This window comes from Crocodylus siamensis, chromosome 3, assembly GCF_052110815.1.
Source record: "Crocodylus siamensis isolate JL-2025a chromosome 3, ASM5211081v1, whole genome shotgun sequence".
Lineage (NCBI taxonomy): Eukaryota > Metazoa > Chordata > Crocodylia > Crocodylidae > Crocodylus > Crocodylus siamensis.
In genome coordinates this window covers 218,821,499-218,843,302 of record NC_143397.1, presented here as the reverse complement: position 1 = coordinate 218,843,302, position 21,804 = coordinate 218,821,499, and positions in this window count along the sequence as shown.

Genomic DNA, 21,804 nt, shown 5'->3' with positions numbered 1-21,804 from the left:
CTGGAAAGGCCCCTTCCACTGAGGCTGTAGGCAATCCTTCCTCTGGTGGACCTTAATGAGGATCCAATCTCCTGGTTGGACTGAATTGACAACTGAGTTACCATCTAGAGACTGATGTGATGCTGTGACTTTAACCTGCAATGAGATAACCTTGAGGGCCTTGGTGAGCCCTTGGCAGTAGGTTAATAGGGAAACATGGAGATGAATCAGGTGTTGGGGTGGAAGGCTGGCAAGCCCCCTCATGGGTCAACCCATAACAATCTCAAAAGGGGTCAGCCCCGAAGACCTTTGAACAGAATTTCAGATTTAGAAAAGAACCAAGGGGAGGGATTCTGGCCATTTTAGACCAGAATGTTCACAAGTCTTTGCCAGGCAAAGCTTAATATCAAGGTTATTCCATTCCACTTTACCTCCACTCTGAGGATGATTTGGGGTCTGGAGTTGGAATTGGATAGAAAGGGCCTTGCAAACATGTTGGACTACCTGGCCAATGAAATGAGGGCCTCAGTCTGAGTCCAGGGAAAGGGGTAGACCAAAATGGGGCACCAGGTCAAAAAGAAGTTTCTTGGCCACAGTGAGAGCATCAGCTCATTGGCAAGGGTATGCCTCAGGCCAGCCACTGAAAAGCGAGACAATGACCAGCACATATTTCCAGGGTCCTGACCTAGGCAGCTCAGTAAAATCCATCTGGAGGTGGGAGAAAGGATAATGACCCAGAGGTCTATGGAATGTGTGTGGCTGGTGGGGTGGTTGGCCAGGGTTGTGTCATTGACACTGTGGGCACTGGCAACAAAAGTGGGCTGCCACAGCAAAAAACCCGGCTGACTGATTTTTTTCCATCATTAATTCCCCTTCAGTTGTCTCTAAGAATCTTTAAAGAATCCAATAATCTAACAGCACCATGGAATATCTAATCCTGGGCACATCTACATGACGTTTCAAGTGCAGTAGACTAATTCTACTGTGCATTAATGTGGCTGGCAAAAGCCATGCTAATGTGCTAATGCATAGTAGATTTAGTCTGCTGCACATTACTATCACAAAAAGACTTTTCATTTGTGCTAATGTGTAGTAGTGCCAATTATGGTGCATTACATTTGTATCTGTCATTACAGATAATAAACTTACTGTGCTGTAATTATGGTGCCTTAAACAAAGTGTAGATGCACCCCTTGTGCTCACAATGGACACAACCAGGCACTGACAGTGGGGCTGGTACTAGTATAAAAACAAAGACAGACTGCTTACATACACAAAATCTAGGATCTATGGGGTTAAATTAATAGTTACCCTCTATTAGGGCTACATGATTGTCAAGCTGTCCTTCTGATCCAATACACACACCAAGAAAATGGGAAGAAATGAGGAATTTTCCAAGACCAAATGTCTTGCCATCCTTCTATCTTAGATTATTGTACAAACCAGGAGTCTGAGCAAACCAAGACATTGATAGGCAAATGATCACACAAAGACTGTGAAAGAGAGGCCTTAGATATGTGTTTCATATTATATTTGCACTGTAATAAAAACATAGTGACATATTATATAGATGGTGTAATTTAGCATCATGCCTCAAACATTATTGGCTATGAGTCTAATTGGCCCTGGTCATACTTTTGCATAAAATCCAAATGCCAAAGGAAGCAATGTTCAGTAGGTCTCCTCAGTAACGTTCTCCATAACTTTGTGTAGCAGGGTTCTAAAACAATTTTTTACATCCTATCCCAACTGTAAGTAACTTCTGTCCACCTAAATCATACCAATAAGCATATAGGTCATTCAACATCTGATTGAAAGTTAGCTAGGTAATAGTTTTCAAACACACCTTAAATTACAGTAAACGACTCATTTTGTGTCAGAAGTTTGTATGTGTTAGGGGTGGGGAAAAGGAATCCTACCATCCTTAGCTTTCTGTTGTGAAAGTATAGTACAGTTCAGTCCTAATGGCCAACTATTAGTGTAATTAGTTTACATTTTAAATATTCCCTTAAAAAGTGAGATTCTTATTTACATTTCTACTTCCCCCAGATCATGAGGAGATGCAGCTACTGGTTCTTCAGAGGTATACTGGCTACCTAGCTATGATCTTAAGTTAGTATTGAATCTGTACCTCAGCACACTCATATGGAGCACTGTTCTAGTGGAATTACTAACTATGTAATGGGATATAGAAGTAATATCCTTACAACTTATAATTCCCACCTGTTTAAAAATTCATTGGTACTTTTGCATGGGTGGAGTACTGATTCCTCTGTCCTGCCCAAATTACTAGTCATTAAGGCTATGTCTACACATGCAATTCATGTGCTTTAGGGAACACACATTAAATCTAGTACCTCCAATGGAAAGACTAAAGCACGGGGTTTTGGAAGTACTTTGGAAGCACTAAAACATGGTGCAGTAACCACTCATTCTGTGCTGTGGGCTGCTACTTCACCATAGCCATGTGCTAAAACAGGGGAGTATGTCACTGCAGCAAAGTCGCTGATTATCACATACACTCATGTGATGGCTACATCATCACACCATGTTGTACAGTGACGTAGCACATCACGACAGTGATGTAGGGTAATGTGTAGACGTGCCTTTTAATGTGCATTAAAATAAGTTTATGTGCATTTAAGCACATGTATAGATGCACCCAATATTCCCAAACTACTGATTTAAATTCCCAGTGAAATTTATACAGAATTAGTTATTCCTCATTTATGCCTAAATCTCTTGTACAGAATCAGCATTCACTGTTAAATAGTTGCCAAGTCTTATCTAAGACATGGCTGAAATTTGTTTGTGGATGATGTGGTGTCTGCATGCTGTAAGTAGAACCAAATCCTGACACTTTTACTGCTTCTTTCATCGGCCGTAAGTTTGCTGAACTCAATAAGAGTTTTGTCTGAAAAGGAATTAAGGGATTCAGACTACAGTGTATAATCCTCTGAAATTCTCTAACATGAAAGGCACTATGCACATACATTAGTATTTTAATAGCATTATATAAAGCATAAAATAGTATTGGCCACTGAAAGTTTATGGAAACTTGTTGCAATTCCAATTGATGTTGACCTTTTTCCTAGCACAGGAGTCCCTAAGATAACACAGATGCTATGTGCAATGAAGTTAATGTTGTGGGCACAGCTGTTTAGTAAAATAAAGTAAGATAAAAGGAAACAATTACCTAATTGGATATTGAGATTTTTTTTTTTTTACCTTACAGTAGTTTATAAAATGTTGACTCATCCACTGCCAGTTAGATTTTTCTCTTCAGTAAAATGAGTTTTCTGGGAACCATATGAACTTATAAAGTATAGGGAATACAGCAAACAAAAACATTTTAGCACTGTATCTCCCTATGTTCTCTTCTTTGCTTTCCTTAAAGATGTAACTTGACTGTTCTCTGGGTAATACATGCAATTTACAACATTGGAATAATCTTCTCTAATGTTCAAACTCAATCCTGTAAACTGCATCAATTGTTAAAGTAAGCCGTACCTCAAGACCCCACAATGAGGTATCTATTACCAGGAGCGCTAAGCAAATGTTCTTTTAATTAGCTACATTTATCTTTAATCCCTGTTTTGACAGAAACTCTAACATAAACATACATTACAAATACAGAAAATCCAGCTCAAAGTATGGTTAATTTTTATGCTTGACAGAGTCATTTGGAAAAAATAACTGTGACCTTTTCGGAGCCTGGAAAAAAATCTTAATGTGACATCATTACAGCATGGTCTCACAAACCAAACAGAAACAGTGGCATCTGTGGCTAAAGTACAATAACAATTCTTAACCATTCCTTAAAAGTGGCAATAAACCCCTAAAAAGACCTTTGGGCCTTATGTTGAGGCAGCTGCAAAAATCATGTTAAAATATCTGTAAGGACTATAGTCATTACAGAACGGATTACAGTTTACCTATATTTCATTCCTAGAGTGTTTGGAATGGGGACTTAGAAACCAGCTGGTTACAGAGCATGCATGATGGATATATTCCATGAAGCATGTCCGTTGTCATGGAAACAACAGGAATAACATTATCTTTAGTGTCTATTTCTTTGCAAAACTGTTCAGTTAAGTGTTCCTGCCAATCTAAGCAACATTTATATGAATACTTAAGTATCAGGTCAAAAAACAGGTCTCTCTCCCCACCCTATATTAAGTATGTTGAACAATGAAGTGTCTGAAGAATGATGCTACTTTCTGTCCTATCTTTATTGATTGAAGTATTCACCTTTCTCCAAAAGCATATTTGGGGGCTTTGGGATTGTTCAATGTAGATTAAGTGGATGTATTTCTATTCAATAAGGCATAACAATAAGTGCCTACTAGAATTAAAACCAATTCAGATATTTTTTTTCTTGCCTGCAACTAAGTTGGGAAGGGAACTAGGAGAGGGAAAAAACTGTGCAATAGAACATAGTTAGAAAAAGAAAAATAATAAAATTACTTTATATAAGTAAAAGATGCTACAGAGTAATTTTTATAGAAAGTTATAATTTGGCATGCAGCCCTCAGAAACACTGACTAGAAACTCACAGCAAAGGGATAATGGCACATATACGAACCAAGACAGTAGACAATGTTGAGTGGTATGCTGATCAGAGATACGATATGTTCATTCTCTTTGCAATTTGATACCTTTACTTCTGAGGAGATAAACATTCCCTATTCTCTCTCTTGCCTTTTCCACCTTACTGGTTAAAAATAAATATAGGGCTATGCTAAAGGCAACAGACCACATCCAACCTTCTAATGTCTAAAATAGCTGCTTACTTTCAGCTTCTTGCTCCCATTATAAATGTATTGGCCAAATTTGAAATTATTTGAAATTTCAAATTATCAATTTGAAATTACTTTGTGAATCCAGTTGTTAGGATATTTACTCAATAGTGTTATATCCACTTAGCCTGCAGGCAAAGAATACTGGACAAAAATGATGAAAGCATCTTGAAATTGTATGAATAATAACATCCATAAAATATTGCTTTTCTCAAAATGTCAAGAATTTAAACATTTTCTGCTAGGCTAGTGACAGAGATGACACATAAACCAGTGTAAGTGATCAGAAACTGATTCAAATCTGTAATACAACAGAAGTTCAGTTCACATAAACTGCTTTCAAAATGGCCAAAACTAGTTTAAAATAAACCTGGATGAATGTAGCATCAGGCTTAACTGATTTAGGTTAAATCAGTTTATTGAACTCCTGTCCCAGATACCCTCTGGATTCAAATTAACTCACAGTCCCCCAGCATCCCAGCATGCTTTGTACCTCCCCTGCAAACACCCCATCCTCACTGGGTGGGTGGGCTAGCCTTGGCTCAAGCTGTTTGATCCACCAGAGCAGGGAGGCAGGTTTTAGCACCATCCAGATTCTGGCCTGGGCCACTGCCGGCATGTTGCTGCATTTCTGGAATTACAAGTGAATGTTGTTTCATTTGCTTATTAGTTTAATCTATGCAGCTGAGACTAACCTGCAAAGACTGAATCAATTCAGGTTTTTGACTGTGTGTAATTAGCCCAATTGGCTTATAAAATCCACTGCTAGTTCAGTAATGTACACATTGAAAGCTTTTTGTGGGTCAAATATGTGAAAGGCATGTAGCTTTGTCTCTTAGAGACTAACCAAAGTGTGTGTACACACACACACATGCTTTGGTATCATATTTATGAGTGTGTGTGTCTGTGTGATATGATATATACATAGAGAGAGAGAGAGAAAGAGATGTATCATAAGCTTTCATGAGCCCAAAGTCACTTCATCACATGTTGTGAAAGGACATGCATAGAAGAGTATATAAAAGCACAACTGATGCTGCTGGCAGCACCTGTTGGCAGTCACTGCTCACCACCACTCCCTCACCATCGACACAGCCGCTGGTGGGTGCTCGCTGACACTGCTGCGCCTGCCTGCAGGAGCTCCCTACTCGCTGCTGCCATGCCCCCACTGCTGCTACCGCCACTGCCACCTATGGGAGCTCGCCATGCCCCCCCAGCCTCCAGGACCACGAGTTGTTCATGCATAGGAACAAAGGACTCCCCAAAGCTAATCCAGATAATGAGGTAAGAATCCACACTCCCTGTTTAAATTATATGTAACACAATCCAGTCTGTGGATAATTTCTTATTGTGCAGTTTCCAGTTCAATTTTTTAAAGGTTTACTACCTAAGAGCAGCCAATCTCATATTAATGATAGAGTGTTCAAAGAAGGGAAAGTGTCCTACCACAGACCTCCCTGTCTTTCTGCAGTTGATGTCAGACTGGTGTTCATTCGTTACTTCACATAGAGATGACCCCATCTATCCACTCTAGACAGCAGAGGGGCACTATGAGCAGGTAATGGCATACATGCCATTGGTAGAGTTGCCAGTAAATGAACCTTGGATGTTATAATCCACGGTCCAGTGATGATGTGATCGGTATTTAGACTGGAGCACATAAAGCATCTAGGTCCATTGCAAGACCTGATGCCTCACTGAGACTGGAAGTTAAGTAGCCCATGCTTGAAAGAGGCTGTGGTTGGAAAGCCTGTAAACCAGGATAGATTTGTGCCTACTGCTACTTTGACACACTCATCCTTTTCCAGGAGGGGTTAGATGTAATTAATGATGTGTCTAAGGTGTTCAAGCTAGGGGCTGTAGGTAACAACCAAAGGGACGCTGTTGTCCTTATGTTGGGGTTAATATTGTAGCAGGTCAGAGCAAGGTCTGAATCTGGCTTTGTTTATTTGAATGGCTACAGTTTGGGAATTGTATTGTAATGGTAGAAACCCATGCTTAAGGTGTACATCCTGGTTATTAGGATCAGAGCAGATGGACTTATAATGTACAGCTTGGCTGTGGATCTAGTAGTGTGCTTAAGATGAAAGCTGATGGTGTGATGGAAGCTGTGGTGGTTGGTTGGTTCCAAATATAAAGGGATGGCAATATGGCCAATACAAGCCTTCACCATGGTATCTAAGAAGTTAATTTGATGGATGGAGTATTCCAGATTTAATTTGATGGAGGGGTGGAACTTGTTAAAGTCCTGGTGAAATTTCTCTAGAGATTTCCTTCCCATGTGTCCATGCAATGAAGATGTCATCAATGTACCTTTAGTAGATCAGGGAAATAAAAGAGCGCTGCAGGGGAAATGGACTTCAAGGTATGTCATAAATATGTTGGCATACTGGGGGGCCATATATGTGCCTATGACAGTGCCATTCGTTGGTAGGTATAAGGAGTTTCCAAACCTGAAATAGTTGTGTGTGAGGACAAAGCAGGAGAGTGTAATGGGAACAGAAGCAATATGCTTATTATAAGTAATGTTCTTTATGTTCTATAATCTATCTTCATGGGGGCATTTGTATACAGGGAAGTGACATATATGATAGCTAATATGATGTTAGCTAGACATTTGTCAATGGAAGCCAATCTATTTAAGAAATCTGGCATCTTTCAAATAGCTGGCAGCTCCAGTGACATATGAGGAGACAACGGGGTCAAATCTACCCTGCCTTCTACTTGATTTAAGAATAACATAGGCTGTCTCTAAAACATGGTAGCCAACTCTCCTTGTGGAGGAGGGAAAAGGCAGGATTGAGCGACATTAAGATACACATAATCCAAGCAGTTCAAGATTGGAGGAAAGCAGCCATGGGGAGCTGCATTATGCTTTGACTTCCAGAAGTATCATGCTTAAACAACTCTGTAGCATTGACATCTGTGGTAGCAGTAGCAGAAGCATAGCATTTATACCAGTAGCAGCTCCAGATTTGTACCAGGACCTGCTCCGGATAGAAGCCTAAGTTGATAAGACAATGTTGTGATCATGTTGCATGTGAGCTGGCACATGTTCATACTCACCTTCAAAGCCCTAATTAAATGTGCTAATGACTTCATCATAGGTCCCCTTCCACCTATTAATAGCCCTAGCCCATTGGTTCTCAATCTCCTTAGACAGAAGGCACTTCTCTTAAGATTCAAGGGAGCTGGAAAATCCCAGCTCTTAGTTTTCACTTTTATTGTTTTTGACCATTGAAAAATAATAGAGCAATTCTTGTGTTGCAAAGAACTCAGAAAGACCACAACAGGTCAGAATGTTTTTAATATGATGAATTCTTAGTCCAAACCAGTCTCTGGGTTCATCTTGTGAACCATGTTTACACACCTAACTGCTATCATTCTGTGGCACTCCACAGCACCCCGAAAGGATTTCAAAGTACCCCATGAACCCTGATTACCATGGCACCCTGATTTTTATTTCTATGACTCTCAACTAGCCTATCTCTTTGTTTCTGTTCTGCTTTGTAGTCTTCATGGTTTTTTCCAAGCTGCCACCTAAGTTCTTTCATCCATGCTACACGGTTACTAGTGTCTTTTTATTCTGATTCAACACTTGGACCAATCTAAGTATCTTCTAGTGTTAAAAAGGGCAGTTATTTGATATTGAAGTTGTCGAGTACCATCAGTATGAAGTCTAACATATTTCCCTTGGCCAGAGAAAAACAGAATATAGCACATTTTACCAGTGAAAGTGCCAGTAATTACAACAGGTCTGTCTACTTCTGTCCTTCTTTTTTTATGTTGCTTAACAACAGGAGCACTCACCTGCTCTCTTATACACAAAAATTGTCTTCACATGCCTGGGTCAGGGAGGTTCCACTAGAACTATATTTATAACATATATATTCCATTAATGAAGCACTTTTTATTTTCTAGAACATCTGTAACTTGGGAGCCAATTCTCCTTACACACAATATAAACAAATCTCACTGAAGTCAAGCCCAGTTTAGCTGTTGCCTGATTTTATTTTACAAAACTTTAATTTTCTCCTCATCATTCTACTCTCCTTTTGACACTAATTCTTTCATTCAGTTTAGGTTCTTAAACTTTGCCCATTGATGTGATATCTTTGCATCTTGCAGCAAAGCATTACATGACATGACTAATACATATCAATTATGCCTCCTCGTGTCTTTCCTCCCCCTAGAAGGTAATGAGCAAGCAGATTTTCTTTTGAAATCCATCTGACTTTGAATGCTGTGGTATGTGTTTTTCTAGTAAAGACAAGATCAAAAGTATGCCTTGTACTTGGAACAGAAGGTGCTGTTGCAAGACACAAGGAAAGGCTGGGAATATGCTGTATGACAAATAACAAGCTATTAGAACAAACTGAAAATTCTCTAGAAGAGTCAAGGAAGATGCTTTGGGTATCCTGATAATGTTTCTATTTCATCTTACAAACAAAAACTATCTATATATAATTTTCTACTGATATATACTTCATACAGTAATGAAAGTCAAAAAAGATCATACCAGTTGATCTATGGAATGCAGAATGCCACCACATGAAGTAATGGTTTACAGAGAGCAAAGTAAAATCAGAACTTTGGAATCTTTAACTTGACTGATTACTATGAAATAGACACAGAATAGACACAAAATACTAATATTTTCTCCAGTTCTGACTGGACTTGCTCTTTCCTGTGCTGATTGGCTGTTCACCCACCCTGAACCTCATCTTCCTCCATTTCACACTCTCTTCCTCCCAGCCTCCTGCCCCACCTATCCCTCCTACCTTCCTTTTCAACCTGCATTGTCTCCTCATTCTTAACATTTCCTCCAGTTAATCCCCTTCTAGTTTAACCCCACAGCATGACACTGACATACTGCAGTTAAACTAATTTTTCTTCCTGTATACTACAATACTTATTTGCATACCGTGTGCACCCTTTCACCTAAAAATTAGCCCTACAAAATTGGGTGTATGTTTTAAGCTACAAAACTGATTTCCATGCTGGAATGCAGCATTCCCATGCCTCCAATGTCTGGCTCCATCCTGGGCTCTGGCTGCATGCTGAAGGAATACAGACGCTCAGACACTCTTTCCCTACAAACTCGGCAGCTCAAGCTTTAACCCTGTCACAGTTAAAGATCAGCCAAAAGCTGCCTGCCAATTCAGCAGTGCCTCTGATAGGCTTAAAACTTGAGCTGTAGAGCTTGCAAGGAGATAATGAGTCATGCTGAAGGGTTGACTGTCCCTGCTTCATGCAGGCTTCAATTGAGCTCTAACACTTGAAAAATCTTTTTTTCCCCTTCATTCTGCCTTCCCAAAACAAGGTGTCTGTTTTATTTGGGGGGGTGTGGAGTACAAAAAAATGTAACGTGTCATTATCACCAACCTTTTATCTATATTGTCTATTTAGATTACAAACTCTTCAGGGCAGGGGGTTGACTCATACTACTGTGTGGCCGCATATTCATGAGACGCTGCATACACAAGTACTAAATGACTGAGAAGTAACTGAAGTTACTGCACAGTAGTGTCTCCTAATGGCTTTTAGGTGATGCTGACTGCACAGTAGCTCATTACCATCTATGGCACACTTTGTAACAGATGCCTTTTTGGGGTGCTTGATCAACAGCAGACATGCTGCTGTTGCAAGATTTACGCTCTTTGCACTTCTGCTCTGCCTCAGTAGTTCTTCTTTGCTCATAGATGGTAGCTCCAGGATAATGAGTCTTTGCCTGGTGAAATGATAATGAACAAGATCTTCCCAAGACTTTGGGTCAATGCTGAAATGCTTCAAGGATAACTTGAGGGAGTCCTTGAAGCATTTCTTTTGGCCTTCCCGAAAGCACTTTCCTTCCTTTAGCTCACTGTAAAAGATCTTCTTTGGCAGTCACTCATCTGACATCTTGGTGACATGGCCTGCCCATCTCATCTGTGATTTCATCACCGAAGTGTGGATGCTTGGAATGCCTGCCTGAGTAAGAACCTCAGTATCTGGGACCTTGTCTTGCCACATTATCCTCATCAGTTTCCTCAGAGAGCCCATGTAGAAGTGATTCAGCTTCATAGCATGGCATCTGTACACTGTCCAGGTTTTGCATGTATACATCAGGATTAACAACACCGTGGTTTTGTCGGCCTTCCGTTTTGTTGGTTGATTGATGCCTCTGTGCTCCCACACACTTTTATGTAGCCAACCAAAGGCCATGCTTGCTTTAGCAATTCTGGCATTGGTTTCATCATCAGCAAACAGAATATCATGAACAGTCATTTCCTGTAACTTCACCTTTGTCTGTAGTCTCCTCAGATTGAAGATGTTGCTGCCATCAGTCCATAAGTATGCACTTTTATACATGCCCAAGTCTGGTATGCCTAAAATTATCTCTCAAATTATGTTTTTTAAACTGCATTAAATGTAACAAAATTGAAGGCATTAATTCAAAAATGTATTTTAAGGAGAAGGAAAATTGATAGCACACTCTACCACAAAATAGTCTTGAAGAAGTTAAATCAATGCAGGTAGAGAAGCATATATATCTGAAAGAAAGTTTCCCACCAATCAGTTTACAGGTTTTTGTCAACCAAACTGAGATCTACTTTCTTCTGCAGGTGATGTAGGAAAAGAGTTCTGATTCTGAAATAGTGTTGGAGAAAGGTAAGTAAATGGAGAAAGGCAAACTCAAATAGCTTTGTTATTAATGTTTTTAAAAAGTCATGCTATCACTCAAATATCATATCATCTTTGTTAGAAGACAGGAAAGACCTATCTAAACATCCAGTTTCTCTGGCCATGGGATAATTCAGGATTTTTGCTTAATCTAGTTTTGAAAGGCCTACTTCTCCATAATTTTCTTTGGAAAAGTATTTCATAAGCTTGACAGCTCATCCACAGTCCCCATTTTCATCAGCCATTCCCAATGAAGCAACATCATAGAGGGGAAAGCTATACAGCCACCATTCTTGAAGAGAGGGTCTATTTGCATGCCCCTTAAAAATTCAATGAAAAGACTGGGCACAAAAACAATTGTCCTTATTCTAGGGTTTCATCCACACCACAAAGGTGGTTATGTGAAAAAAGACTATCATGGATGGCAAAAAAAGAAGAAAGTGAGGTAGGCCTGATGTAGAAGGGGAGGAAATAAGGCAGAGCCAGAGAAGAAGATGGAGTGCCTCTCCCCCCTCTGTTGTAAGATTTCCTGGGAAATCTCAGGGGAAAAAATTATCCTTCTCCCTGGAGGACAACTGGGTGTGTAAATTACTCATGAATAAATATTCCCAGGTAGGTCTTTACAAGTTCAGGGTCTTGGGAGCAGATTTGGTGCTTATGAAAGCAATCTGCTCCCTCCCACCCCCACCCCCACTGACCCTGCACCAGCCTCCTGCAGCAGCCAGTGAGAGTTCTAGGCTTTCCTTGGGTGCTAGCCCAGGGGCTGGCAGGGAGCCCTGGGCTATAAGACAACTGTGTCCTGACCAGAGCTGGGACATTCCTCCCTGCTCCCAGGAGGCTGCCTGCTACCTGCGTGGGGACAATGTCCCCACTGCCCCAGCAGCAGGGAGGCCCCAGCTCTCCAACTGGGGGCAGGGGACTTGGAAAGAGCTGCAGGGGAGGGACAGGTCCCAGCCCCCTGCCCTGATCTGCCAGTGGGGAAGCTACCAGTGAGCCTCCTGGGATTCACCACCTAACTAGGAACTAACTGCTAGATGCCCCACCAGCAGATAGGGTAGGGGGCTGGGACCTGTCCCACCCCTGCAGATCTTTCCAAGCCCCATGCCTCGATCGCCTAATTGAGGCACAGGGCTGGGACCTGAGGACCAGGACAGTTCCTAGCCCCTGCTCTGCCGTGACAGGGCAGGGGCTGGAGATCCTGTTTCCTGCCCAGCTCCATAATTGCAGAGCTGCGTAGGGAACATGCTGGAGAGCCTGTTTACTGCCCAGATCCATGATCACAAACTGGGCAGGGAACAGGCTCCCAAACCCCCACCAGCAGGACCTTCCAGTTTCATAGTTGGTAGGGTCAGAAGGGACCTGAGCAGATTTCATAGATTTCATAGACATCAGGGCTGGAAGGGACCTCGGGAGATCATCGAGTCCAGCCCCCTGCCCAAAGGGCAGGAAGTCAGCTGGGGTCATAGGATCCCAGCAAGATAAGCATCCAATTTACTCTTGAAGGTGTTCAGTGTAGGTGCTTGAACCACCTCCGCTGGCAGACTGTTCCAGACCTTGGGGGCTCGGACAGTAAAGAAATTCTTCCTTATGTCCAGCCTGAAATGGTCTTGCAGGAGTTTGTGACCGTTCGATCTCGTCATCCCTTGGGGTGCTCTGGTGAACAAAGGTTCCCCCAGATCCTGGTGGTCACCCCTGATAAACTTATAGGTGGCCATCAGATCACCCCTGAGCCTGCGCTTTTCCAGGCTAAAGAGTCCCGTGGCTCTCAGCCTGTCATCATAAGATCTGTTTTCCTGACCTCTGATCATGCGCATGGCTCTCCTCTGACCCCCTGCCGTGGCAGGAAAGAGTACTGGGGTCAAACGACCCCAGCAAGGTGATTGTCAAGCCTTGTCTTAAAGACCCGCAGGGTAGGAGCCAGCACCACTTCTCTTGGAAGTTGGGTCCAGATCCTAGCCGCCCTGACAGTGAAGTAGCGCCTCCTGATGTCTAATCTGAATCTACCCTCTGCCAGCTTGTGACCTCTATTTCTAGTCACTCCTGGTAGTGCTCAGGGAAGCAGGGACTCTCCCAATGCCTGCTGGTCCCTTCTGACTAGTTTGTAACAGGCCACTAGATCCCCCCTCAGCCTTCTCTTATGGAGGCTGAACAGGTTCAGGTCCCGTAGCCTCTCCTCGTAGGGCCTGCCCTGCTGCCCCCTGATCATGCGAGTGGCCCTCCTCTGGACCCTCTCCATGTTGTCCACATCCCTCTTGAAGTGTAGCACCCAGAAATAGACACAGTACTCCAGCTGCAGCCTGACCAGTGCCGCATAGAGGGGGAGGATCACCTCCCTGGAACTGCTTGAGATGCATCTGTGGATGCATGACAAGGTGTGGTTGGCGTTCCTGACTGCATCCCCACACTGCCGGCCCATGTTCATCTTGGCATCAATGATGACTCCAAGAACCTTTTCTGCCTCTGCCCTGATGAGAAGGAAGTTCCCTAGCCTGTAGGTATGCTGCTGGTTCTTCCTCCCCAGGTGCAGCACCTTGCACTTGTCAGTGTTGAATCCCATCCTATTCTCATCCGTCCACCCCTGTAACCTGTCTAGGTCCAATTGTAGCCTATTCCTTCCTTCTAATGTCCCCACATCCCCCCACAACTTAGTGTCATCAGCAAATTTGAACAGGGTGCTTTTTACCCCCTCATCCAAGTCACTGATGAAGATGTTGAACAGTGCGGGCCCGAGGACCGAGCCCTGCGGAACCCCCCTGCCCACATCCCTCCAGGTCAAAAATGACCCACCCACCACCACTGTCTGGGTGCAGCCCTCCAGCCAGTTGGCGACCTATTTGACTGTGTAGGTGTCGACACCACAGTCCCCCAGTTTCTTAATGAGTATGGGATGAGAGACAGTGTCGAAGGTCTTCCAAAAGTCCAGAAAGACTATGTCCACTGCTACCCCTGCATCTAAGGATTTGGTGACCTGGTCATAGAAGGCCACCATGTTGGTCTGACAGGATCTGCCACTAATGAACCCATGTTGGTTGCCCCTAAGCATGATCTCCCCTGCTGGCCCCTCGTGGACATGTGCCAGAATAATTCTCTCAAAAAGCCTACCCAGGATCGAGGTAAGACTAACTGGCTTATAGTTCCCTGGGTCCTCCGTCCTCCCTTTTTTGAAGATGGGAACCACATTGGTCCTCTTCCAGTCCTCTGACACCACGAGTGCTCGTAAAGCCATGCCAGGGGTCCCGCAATGACCTCAGCTAATTCCCTCACCGCTCTGGGGTGGAGATCATCCGGACCAGCTGATTTAAATACATCCAGTCCCTCCAGAAGTTCCCTGACTAGATCCTCCCTGTCCCATAGCCTAGGTGCACCTCCCTTGGGGCCTGAGGGGGGTCCAGTGGGGGGGCTGATCTTGTCCCTGCTCAGGAAAATAGAGGCAAAGAAGTCATTAAATAGGTTAGCTTTGTCATCTGGTGTGACGACCAAATTTCATAGCATGTCTTGCAGGGGCCCCATGTTACCCGGTACCTTCTTTTTGCCTCCTCTGTATTTAAAAAGGGACTTCTTATTGTCCTTGATCCAGGAAGCTAGTCCCAGTTCCATCTCTGCCTTGGCCTTCCTGACTGTCCCCCTGCATCCCTGAGCAACCGTAGTATAATCCTCCCTGGTGATGGCCCCTCCCTTCCATTGGGTGTACGCCTCCCTTCTAGCTAGAAGACATTCCCAGATGCTTTTGGTGAGCCGTGGGGACTTTTGTGCCCTCCTGCTCCCTTTGATCCGTGTTGGGATTATCTCCCTTTGGGCTTGGAGGATCATCTGCTTAAGGAGCAACCACTCTTCTTGGACTCCTGTCTCCCCCCGCCGGGACCTCAGTGCTTCGCTGACTATTCTCCTTAGCTCATTGAAATCCGCCCTCCTGAAATCTAGGGCTGCTGCCTTGCTGCAGGCCTTTGCCACCTTGCACTGGATGGTGAATTCCAGCAAGCGATCATCCAGTTCCTGCTCCATGATCGGGGAGCAGGGGTTGGATGATCCTTATTTCCCAGTAATCGTAGGGCTGATGCTGGGAGATCCTTCTCTCTCAACACCAGTTCCATGGCCACAGAGCTGGCACTGGGAGATAAAGATCTCCCAGCCCAGGTCCTGCCACTGTAAGGCTCATGCTGGGAGATAAGAATATCCTAGTACTGGCCTCGCAACCATGGAGTGGGGGTTGGAAGCAATCTCCTGCCCTCTGTTGCCTGCTGCTGCCTGGCTAACTAGGAACACTTGTTCCTAGTCAGGGGTCTACACATGCCCCCTACTGCATATTTACTAATCTCACTATTCTTATGATTAGAACTAATTACTGTGCAGTAAGTATCTGTATCTGTATGTGTAGACCCAGATGCTTACTGTGCAGTACTTAGCTCTACTGCACGGTAAAGCAACTTGTGTAGATGCACCCACTGGCTGCATCCAGACGAGCCCACACATGCCTTTTGCCACATCTCAAAGCCATTTGAGATGTGACAAGAGGCATCCTGGGAACAAAAAAAAATACCTCATGCTGCATTTTTGCAGCGCAAGCTCAGCGTTTGATAACAGGATATCAAGGTAAAAAAAAAAAAAAATCCCACAGAAAAAAAGCAGCACAGGGCATGGTCCAGTCCTGTTTCCTGAGGCAACCAGAGTCTTGGGTCCTCCAAAGGGATTCCTGGTAATGTCTTTATGGCTGGTCCTTGCCCTGATGCTGCAGAATGCTGCAGCATGTGCAGGGCAAGGAGCAGTGCAGGCTGCAGTGATCTGGACATGGGCTCCATCCCCAGGTAAGTAGGGACTGGGGGTGAGGAGTACTGGAACTGGGGCTGTGTGGTTCACGGGCCCCGGGGGAGGGAGGGGGATTATAGGGGGGCTGCTAGGAAGGGGTGGGTCCCCCTCCTGCTCCCTACAGGGCTCACAGATCCCTCACTGGGGCTACAGCCCCCTTGTAGGGCCCACAGCTCATCCCTGCAGCAGCCATTGGGACACTCAGGGCCCTCCTGGCACAGCACTCATGCAGCACAGGGCAGCATGGCTCAGCTGAAGCTGCCTGGCACCTGGCACTGTCTGTGATACACTGTGTGGGCCCAGCCTGGTGCAGCACCACGTGGCTTCAGGGAGCTCCGCACCACTGAGGTTCTCACCCAGGGCCCTGCACCACTTGCAAAAGTCCAGGCCAAGGACTATGGTGGTCGAGAGTTGACTAAAAAAGACCCTGCCTCCCCACTCCAGCCATCAATTAGACTCATTGGCTGGAGTTGTCAGGGTCTCCTGCAAAAATACCATAGGGTAACTCCCCCTCCCAAAGGAAGAAGAGCATCTGGCCTCTCCAGAGACTTTTCTTGCAGCCATGGATGTTGAGGGTCATGATCTTAAATGACCCCATGGCTGGGGAGTGGAGTAGATGGTTCAACAGGGACCTTCCACACCTCAATGCCCGGCATGGGTCTTGTCAGCTTGTGCAGCACACTCCCATAAGCATAGAGGGCATCTACAAAACTGCATGCCCACCTATCGATCTGGGTCTTGCAGCAGTTAGGCCCCTTGCCTTCCCTCACCAGCACCCTCGCAGTGTCAAGGATGCTATGAAAATCTCACCAGCAGTCCAAGGCAAACTGCACCTTGCTGGAGGACCACTGGGTGTACTTGCAGTTAAGAAATGCAAGTAGCTCACCCTTGGGGACTACCAGGACTCAGGCATCCTCCTCCTGGTCCTGGGGCTCAGCAGGCTCCTTAGTCACCATCTCTACCCCTTGGTCTGCTAAGACCCTGGACTGTCGTTGGAACTGGGAGAGCTCTGCAGCCCTTTGAGATGGGGGTGGGGGTGGGACTCCTTACAAGATAGCAGAGCAGAGCTGGAACCCTGGGGGGTCTGCGCAGGGTCTTCAACAAGATTGGCCTGTTGGTCAGGGGACTCCACGTCGACCCCCTCTGGTGTGGGACCGTAGGGTGGGCTGGTAGAAAAGTTTTTCTGTGAGGGGGGAGAGAAGATCCTTCTCTGGGATGGCATCCATGCCTGCCTCTGGGTCCTGAGGGAGAGGATGCATTCCCTCAGGACTCACTGTGGTGAATCCCAGGATCCCCATCTCCCCCAGATGGTTGGAGAGAGAATGCTTCACTGTCAGACCTACCATTGGGTCAGCCTCAGCCTCAGCCTTGGTGCTCGTGGTCTTGGCAGGAAGTCCCTGGCCAGCAGAATGAGAGGTTTCCTCCATGGGCTTCTCCACTGGGATTACCCATTTTATCTTTTCTAGGGCTGGGGTGTCAGGCACAGCTGGGGAGGCCCCCAGAAGCTGGGCCACTCCCTCCCTCCACATGGTGGTCCTGGGGGGTGGGTTCCTCTGCTTCAGAGGGCTCCGGCTGCACCTGAGCCTTCCACTTGGCTTTGTGCCCAGGGGGGACCTGCACCCACTCAGCCATGGGGTGGTCCTCAAATGGACAAGCTCCGGTAGAAGGTGGATATTGGGGGGGCAGTTACAGTGGGGGTATGGTTGGGGAGGTTCTCCCTCTCTCCCCTCAGCTACTGCCTCCCTCCCTGGGACTCCACCAAACTTGGTTGGGGGGCAGGGTTCCCATAGCACATGGGAGGGCTGGGTGTTATGGCTGCGGTGCCAGGGGGGCCTGAAGGGGTGCCAGTGGCAGGGGCACCCCTCTCACCAGTGTGACCCATGGATGCTTTCCACACTTGGCCCATGGGGCACTTGTGACACAAATGCTCCAGGTGCAGCACCAGATGCACCACAGGTCCCCCAGCATATAAAAAACCCTCACCAGGGCCCCCTGAAAAGGAATCACAAGGCACCTCTCAGCCTCCAGCCATGCTCTCACTGCCAGCTGGATCATGCACCCTGGTGGTGGGAGCCCCTCTGGGAAAGGCTTGGCCAGGGAGACCTCCTAGCCCTGCATTAGAATCTCGTTTTCCCCCACAGTGGGTGGGTAGCACCCCAGATGAAGTGGCTGAGAGGTGACTAAAAAAGACCCTGCCTCCCCACTCCAGCCGCTGATTTGGTTCATTGGCTGGAGTCACCAGGGTCTCCTGCAAGAATACCATGGAGTACACCCACTCCTGAAGGAAGATCACCCAGCACCTCTGGATACCCTTCTTGCAGCTGTGGATGTTGAGGGTCATGATCTTAAATGACCTCATGGCTAGGAGGGTGAAGTAGATAGTTCAGCAAGGGCCTCATGCATCTCAATGCCTGGTGGGGGGCCCACCGGTTCATGTAGTGCCCTCCTATATGCATAGAGGGCATCTATGAAACTGCGGACCTGCCTATAGATCTGGGCGTTGCAGCTTTTGGGCCCCTTGCTTTCCCCTGCCAATCAAAATCTCCCCAGCTGTCCAAGACTAGCTGTACCTTGCTGGTAAACTGGCAGGTGTAGTCACAGTCAAGAAATACAAGTAGCTCATCCTTGGAGGCCACTGGGACTGAGAGGTTTGCAGGCTCCATGGAGCCTGTTGAAGGCAGGAGCCTGCAGAATGAAGGGCTTCCTCCATGGGCTCCTGTTTGGGACTCCATGGAGTCTGCAGGCTCCATGGAGCCTGCTGGTTCTCAGGCATCCTCTTCCTGGTCCTGGAGCTCAGAGGGCTCTTCCAGCATCATCTGAACTCCCCGGTCCATTAAGACCCCAGACTCTGTTTGGGATTGGGAGAGCTCTGCAGGCCCCTGGGACAGGGGTGGGGCTCCTTCAGAAAATTGTGGGGTAGAGCTGGAGCCCTGGGGGGGGGGGGGGTCTGTGCAGGGTCCCTGATGAAATCAGCCCATTTATTAGGGGACCCTACCATGAGCCCCCTCTGGTGTGGGATTATGGGGCAGGCTGCAGGTGAGGTTTTCCTGGGAGAGGCGGGGAAGAGACCCACCAGGCACTGAGGTAGCTCTGGCATCTGCCTTGAGGTCCTGGGAAAGGGAATCTCCTTCCTCAGAACTCACTGGGGTGAGCCCCAGGTCCTCTGTATCCCCTAGATCAGAGGAAGGAGGCTCTACACCAGGCCTTCCTTTGGGCAGGCCTCAGCCTCAGTGCCCATAGTTTCAGGGGGTAGCCCTTGGTAAGCAGAATGAAGGGCTTCCTCCATGGGCTCCTATTTGGGACTATCTAGCAACCCTGAAACCGGCTTCATGAAGATCACCTGTTTGATCTTTCCCGGGGGTGGGGTGTCAGGCACAGCTGGGGAGGCCCCTGGAGGCTGAGCTACTCCTGCCCCCCCATGGGTGGTGGTCTTCTCGGAAGGCTCCAGCTATGCCTGGGCCTTCCTCTTGCCTTTCCGCCCATAGGGGACCTGCACCCACTCAGCCATGGGGTGGTCCTCAGGTGGACAGGCTCCAGCAAGAGAAGGTGTTGTGGGGCAGCCACAATGGGGGTATGACTAGGGGCAGGATGGCCCTGCTCCCTCTCTCCCCCCAGGTGCTGGTGCCCTCCCTGGGACCCCACTAGACTTGGTTGGGGAGCGGGGTTCCTTGAGCTCACGGGTGAGCTCTTAGTTGTGGCTGGGGTGCCAGGGGAGCCTGAGGGAGGTGGGGCACCCCTTTTTCCAGAGGGACCCACAGATGCCCTCCCTGCCTGACCCATGGGGCACTCATGACGCGAGTGCACTGGGGCACCGGAAACACCACAGGTCCCCCAGTGTATAGAAAATCCTCACCAGGGCCCCCGATATGCAATTACCAGGCACCCCTAAGCCTCCAGCCGCACTCCTGCCACCAGCTGATCATGACCTGACCTCTTGGCCAAACTGCCCAGTTGTGGCCTTGGCTCCACCACGATCCGCTGGCTGGGAAATTGGCTTCGTGGTCGGACCCAGAGGGTTGTGATTGATGGCAGTCACTCATCATGGTGCCCTGTAACCAGTGGGGTCCCTCAAGGCTCTCTCCTGGGACCCATACTGTTCAACATCTTCATTAATGATGTGGACATTGGAGTTAGGAGTGGACTGGCCAAGTTCGCCGATGACACCAAACTTTGGGGCAAAGCATCCACGCCAGAAGATAGGCGGGTGATCCAGGCTGACCTGGACAAGCTCAGCAAATGGGCAGACGAGAACCTCATGGTGTTTAACACCGAAAAATGCAAGGTTTTCCACCTTGGGAGGAAAAACCTGCAGCACCCTTATAGGCTCGGCAGTGCTACATTGGTTAGCACTACAGAAGAAAAAGACTTGGGGGTCATCATTGACCACAAGATGAACATGAGCGTGCAATGCAATGCTGCGGCTAGTAAAGCAACCAAAATGCTGGCGTGCATCCATAGATGCTTCTCGAGCAAATCCCGGGACGTCATTCTCCCCTTGTACTCGGCCTTGGTGAGGCCGCAGCTGGAGTACTGCATCCAGTTTTGGGCTCCACAATTCAAAAAGCACGTGGAGAAGCTTGAGAGAGTCCAGAGGAGAGCCACGCGCATGATCAGAGGTCAGGAAAACAGATCTTATGATGACAGGCTGAGAGCCATGGGACTCTTCAGCCTGGAAAAGCGCAGGCTCGGGGTGATCTGATGGCCACCTATAAGTTTATCAGGGGTGACCACCAGGATCTGGGGGAACGTGTGTTCACCAGAGCGCCCCAAGGGATGACGAGGTCGAACGGTCACAAACTCCTGCAAGACCGTTTCAGGCTGGACATAAAGAAGAATTTCTTTACTGTCTGAGCCCCCAAGGTCTGGAACAGTCTGCCAGCGGAGGTGGTTCAAGCACCTACATTGAACACCTTCAAGAGTAAATTGGATGCTTATCTTGCTGGGATCCTATGACCCCAGCTGACTTCCTGCCCTTTGGGCAGGGGGCTGGACTCGATGATCTCCCGAGGTCCCTTCCAGCCCTAATGTCTATGAAATCTATGAAATGGAAAGAGCACATGTGGCGGAGGGTAGTGTCTCAGCACCCCAGTGAGAGGGCCACCACCAGAGAGATAACTCTCTCCAGGTTTGGAGCTGGGGGAGCAGGGCCCAACTGAGGATATAGGGAGGGATGGAGCTAAGGACCACCCTGGTCCCCAGCTCTTCCAGAGGCTCGAGGGGGACAAACTCAACTTCCACCATAAGCCCCCTCTCCACCACCTTTTGTGCAGTAGCCTCCGAGGCAAGGAAAAAGACCCCCTTGCCATGAAAGTGGGAGGCCGCCACTATCTTGGGGGCCCTCACTACCTAAGCCAGGGCCTGCATCCAGGTCTCAAACTGCAGGTTCTCCCTTTTGGGCAGTTGGCACTTCACCCCATGCCTGTGGGTGAGTGCCAGAAATGGCGCCCTGCTGCCTGAGCTGGAAGGGCCAGCGATGGAGGGTCCAGGCCCACCGGCTGCAGATCTCTCCACAGCTGCCTGTGCATATCTGCAGTTCTGCCCCTGGAGGGGTATGTTGGTG